Source organism: Arachis hypogaea, chromosome 12 (genome assembly GCF_003086295.3).
Source record: "Arachis hypogaea cultivar Tifrunner chromosome 12, arahy.Tifrunner.gnm2.J5K5, whole genome shotgun sequence".
Classification (NCBI taxonomy): Eukaryota; Viridiplantae; Streptophyta; class Magnoliopsida; order Fabales; family Fabaceae; genus Arachis; species Arachis hypogaea.
This window is the reverse complement of record NC_092047.1, coordinates 77,621,284-77,627,010: the sequence shown is the minus strand read 5'-3', so window position 1 is coordinate 77,627,010 and position 5,727 is coordinate 77,621,284. Positions and strand designations below refer to the sequence as shown.

The 5,727-nt window shown below is 40.4% G+C and overlaps 1 non-coding gene across 1 annotated transcript; it reads left to right on the top strand.

Annotated features, from left to right (window-relative positions):
• Positions 1 to 5,206: 5,206 nt before the first annotated feature.
• Positions 5,207 to 5,314, top strand: LOC112731950 (small nucleolar RNA R71). Its single transcript, XR_003167697.1, has one exon. It is a non-coding gene; the product is annotated as a small nucleolar RNA R71 (small nucleolar RNA).
• Positions 5,315 to 5,727: the final 413 nt, after the last annotated feature.

Sequence of the window (5,727 nt, the reverse complement as noted above, 5' to 3'; positions counted from 1 at the left end):
ACCTTGTTCTTATGTATTTTCAACGGTAGAGTTTCTACACACCATAGATTAAGGTGTGGAGCTCTGCTGTTCCTCATGAATTAATGTAAAGTACTATTATTTTTCTATTCAACTCAAGCCTATTTCTTTTCTAAGATATTCATTCGCACACAAGAACATGATGAATGTGATGATTATGTGACGCTCATCACCATTCTCACTTATGAACGCGTGCTTGACAAACATTTCCGTTCTACGTGAAAGCAAGCTTGAATGCATATCTCTTAGCCTCCTGATCTACGATCAGAGTCTTCGTGGTATAGGCTAGAATTATTGGCGGCCATTCCTGAGATCCAGAAAGTCTAAACCTTGTCTGTGGTATTCTGAGTAGGATCTGGGAAGGGATGGCTGTGACGAGTTTCAAACTCGCAAGTGCTAGGCATAGTGACAGACGCAAAAGGATTACTGGATCCTATTCTAGCATGATCGAGAACCGACAGATGATTAGCCGTGCGGTGACAGTTCATTTGGACCATTTTCACTGAGAGGACAGGATGTAGCCATTGACAATGGTGATGCCCAATATACAGCTTGCCATGGAAAGGAGTATGAATGATTGGATGACGACAGTAGGAAAGCAGAGATTCAGAGGGAGCAAAGCATCTCCATACGCTTATCTAAAACTCTCACCAATGAATTGCATAAGTATCTCTATCCTATTCTATATTTTATTTATATTTTAATTATCTTAAATTCCATAACCATTTGAATCTGCCTGACTGAGATTTGCAAGATGACAATAGCTTGCTTCAAGCCGACAATCTCCGTGGGATCGACCCTTACTCACGTAAGGTATTACTTGGACGACCCAGTGCACTTGCTGGTTAGTTGTGCGGAGTTGTGAAAAGTGTGAATCACAATTTCGTGCACCACAAGCCTTCCCAAACACCAATTGATATGGAGACATCCCAATTGGTGTTTTGAAGGCTGTCTTATAGGCCCAAAGAGCATCGTCCAACTTTTTGGACCAATCTTTTCTTGAAGCTCCCACAATCTTTTCCAAGATTCTTTTTAACTCTCTGTTGGATATCTCTGTCTGTCCACTTGTTTAGGGATGGTAAGGTGTGGCAACTTTGTGCTTTACTCCATAGCTCAGGAGGAGACTTTTTAATGGTCTGTTACAAAAATGGTTTCCTCCATCACTGATAAGCGCTCTAGGCACCCTAAATCGACTAAAGATGTTCTTTTTGAGAAAGTTCATCACTACCTTATTATCATTTGTTGGAGTTGCAATGGCTTCTACCCATTTTGATACATGATCCACTGCCACCAAGATATATTTATTTGAGTATGAAGTTGGGAATGGTCCCATGAAATCAATTCCCCACACATCAAATAATTCAAGTTCTAAGATGAATTGCTGTGGCATTTCATTTCTTTTGGGTAGGTTCCCTGCTCTTTGGCATTCATTGTAGTGCTGTACCAATTCTTTTGCATCCTTGAAGATAGTGAGCCAAAAGAATCCATATTGTAGTACTTTGGTTGCATTCCTTTCTCCTCCAAAATGTCCTCCATAGCAAGAACCATGACAATTCCATAAGACTTCCCTTCCCTCTTCCTCTGAAATGCATTTTCTAAGTATTCCATCTGAACATTTCTTGAAGAGGTATGGTTCATCCCAAATGAAATACTTGGCATCATTAATAAGCTTTCTCTTCTGATGTTTGTTAAATTCTGGAGGCACTTCCCCAGTGGCCTTAAAATTTGCAATATCTGCAAACCATGGTGCCTTGTGAACCAACATTAGTTGCTCATCAGGAAAACACTCATTTATATTCAAGCTCTGTGTGCTTCGTTCTTCACAGGGAATCCTTGACAAGTGATCTGCCACCTTGTTCTCCACTCCTTTCTTGTCTTTAATCTCAATGTTAAACTCCTGCAGCAACAAGACCCACCTTATCAGCCTTGGTTTTGATTATTGCTTGGCAAGTAAATATTTCAATGCTGCATGATCAGTAAAAACAATCACTTTAGATCCAATGAGATATGATCTAAACTTATCAAATGCAAATACTATTGCTAATAGTTCCTTTTCAGTAGTTGTGTAGTTCATTTGGGTTTCATTTAGAACCTTGATGGCATAGTATATAACATGAACTAAGTTGCATTTCCTCTGTCCTAACACTGCCCCAATAGCAATATCTGATGTATCACACATCAGTTCAAAGGGTAAATCCCAGTTAGGTGGGGCAATGATAGGTGCTGAGGAAAGCTTTTTCTTCAAAGTTTCAAAAGCCAGCATGCAATCCTGATCAAATACAAAAGGTGTATCAGAGACAAGTAAGTTACTCAAAGGCTTGGCTATTTTTGAAAAATCTCTGATAAACCTTTTGTAAAATCCAACATGTCCTAAAAAATTCCTAATTGCCTTGACATTACTAGGTGGAGGTAACTTCTCAATTAATTCCACCTTAGCTCTGTCTACCTCAATGCCTTTGTTAGAGACTTTATGACCAAGGACTATTCCCTCTGTCACCATAAAATGGCATTTCTTTCAGTTTAAAACCAAGTTGGTCTCTTGGCATCTCTTTAGCACCAAGGCGAGGTGATGTAGGCAATTAGGAAAGGAATCCTCAAATACTGAAAGTCGTTCATAAAGACTTCAATGAATTTTTCAATCATGTCTGAAAAGATAGACAGCATGCATCTTTGAAAAGTTGTTGGTGCATTGCACAATCCAAATGGCATGCATCTGTAAGAAAATATTCCATATGGACAAGTGAAGGATGTTTTCTCCTGGTCTCTTGGATCAACTACTATTTAATTGTATCCTGAATAGCCATCCAAGAAACAATAATATGCATGTCCTGCAAGCCTTTCTAGCATCTGGTCCATGAAAGGGAATGGGAAGTGATCTTTTCTTGTAGCTTCATTAAGCTTTCTATAATCAATGCACATCCTCCATCCTGTGACAGTTCTTGTAAGGATGAGTTCATTCTTTTCATTGGGTACTACAGTGATACCTCCCTTCTTAGGAACCACTTGGACAAGACTCACCCATGGGCTATCTGAAATTGGGTAGATCACTCCTGCCTGCCAAAGCTTCATAACCTCCTTTTGCACCACTTCTTTCATGACTGGATTCAATCTTCTCTAGGCTTGAATGGAGGGCTTAGCATCTTCTTCTAATAGGATCTTATGCATACATATGGATGAGCTTATCCCTTTCAAATCAGCAAGGGTCCATCCAATGGCATCTTGGTGCTTTTGCAGCACCTTGATTTACTCATCCTCCTATTCTTGACTAAGAGCAGAATTGATGATTACTGGGTAACTTTCATCACTTCCCAAGTATGCATACTTCAGAGTGGGAGGTAATGCTTTCAGTTCTAGTTTAGGTGCTCCTTTCTCTTCTTTCTTTCCCTATGGTGCACTTGGGATGGATGCCTCAGCTGATTGGATTTCTGCAACCTCAATGTCTAGTGTAGAATCCTCTTTTGTCACTTCTTCAAGTGTTTCTTCAAATGTTTCTTGCGCCACAATTTCCACTGCATCCAACCTTATACACTCTCCTAGTGACTCCTGTGGATAGCTCATGGCCTTGAACATATTAAACACCATTTTCTCATCATGAAACCTAAGGGTAAGTTCACCCTTTTGGACATCAATGATGGCTCCAGTAGTGGCTAAAAATGGCCTTCCCAAGATTATTGAAGCTTTGGCTTCTTCCTCTATATCCAACACCACAAAGTTAGCAGGGAAGATGAAGTCTCCCATCTTCACCAACAAATCTTCTACTATTCCATGAGGGAAATTGAATGATCGGTCTGCCAATTGGAGAGCCATTCTTGTTGGTTTGGCTTCCTCAATCTTCATTCTTTTCATCATTGTTAAGGACATCAAATTTATGCTGGCTCCCAAATCACATAAGGCTTTCTCAACTGTGATTTCTCCTATGATGCAAGAAATTTGAAAGCTCTCTGGGTCCTTCAATTTTTGAGGCAGTTTGTGTTGGATGATAGCACTACATTCTTCAGTTAACACCACAGTTTCATCATTCCTCCAACTTCTCTTCTTGGTCATTAATTCCTTCAGGAACTTAGCATAGAATGGCATCTGCTCTAATACTTCAGCAAAAGGAATATTGATCTGTAGTTTCTTAAAAATCTCCAAAAATATGGAGAATTGGCTGTCCTTTGCATTCTTCATCAATCGTTGAGGGTAAGGAGCTTTTGGGACATATGGCCTTAGGACTTCTTTTTCTTCTGGTGGATTGGAAGCAGGTGTTTGTGCCTCTTCCTTGTCACTTAAGCTTCTCTCTTCTCCCTTCTCTTGGGTTTCTTTGGATGCCTCCTTCAATTCCTTTCCACTCTTGAGTGTAATGGCTTTGCATTCCTCCTTTGAGCTTGCCTTGATGACATTACAAGGGTTATGGCTCGGGACTTGCTTGGATAGGTATCCAATTTGTGCCTCAAGTTTCTGAATAGCAGAGTTTCTGAATGGCAGCATCTTGATTTTGTAGGTTGGACCTCACCTCCTCCTTGAAATTTTTCATGTCTTAAGACTCCTTGCAAAGATTTGCAAGCATAGCTTCAATCCTGGATAGTTTGTCCTCTGGTGGTGGATTGGGAATTGGTTGCTGAGGCTGATTGGCTTAGGCTTGATATGGTGGCTGAGAAGAATTGTTGCATGGGTGTTGATATGATCTTGGATTGGATTATTGATATGTGTACTGGTTGGGATTATGAGGTTTGTGATCTTGGCCTTGATTTTGTTGGTTCCTCCACCCAAAGTTTGGGTGATTCTTCCAACCAGGGTTATAGGTCTTGGAATATGGATCATGGGTTTGTCTGGATGAATTTCCAATGTAGTTAGCTTGTTCCCAGTCAACTCCTTCCTTTGTGTTCAACTCTGCTTGAGGTGATGGTTGAGTATGGATAGCTGCAACTTGATTCTTGTCCATTTGCTTTGTTGAATCAGCTAGTTCCTTGGTGATCATTTTATTCTGGGCCAAGATTATATCCATGTGGTTTAATTCCATAACTCCTCTGTTGTTGCTTCGGTTTGAGGCATAGAAATACTCATTATCAGCCACTGTTTCTATGACATCAATGGCTTCCTCTATGTTCTTCTTCTTGTTGAGGGATCCTCCAGATGAGTGGTCTACAGCTTTCTTTGATTCATAGGAAAGCCCTTCATAAAAGATATGCAGTTGCACCCATTCATTGAACATGTTAGGGGGACACTTCCTTGTCAAATCCTTGAATCTCTCCCATACTTTATACAAAGTTTCACCATCTTGTTGCCTGAAAGTCTGCACCTCAGTCCTCAGTTTATTTACTCTTTGAAGAGGGTAGAATCTTGCTAAGAATCTGTTCACCACATCTTCTCATGTTGTCAAGCTTTCCTTGGAAAATGATTCTAGCCATTTGGATGCTTTATCCCTTAGAGAAAAGGGAAACAGTAGCAATCTATAGGTGTCAAGATGAACACCATTAGATTTTACTGTATCACAGATCCTTAGGAATGTAGAGAGATATTGATTGGGGTCCTCTTGGGCACTTCCTCCGAAAGAACAATTATTTTGGACGAGAGTGATGAGTTGAGGCTTCAATTCGAAGTTATTAGCATGGATGGTTGGCTTTTGGATGCTGCTCCCACAATTCCCAGGATTGGGATTAATGTAGGAGCCTAGCACCCTCCTTTCTTGCGGAGCATGGTTGGCTGCACCTTCTCTGGCATGATTAT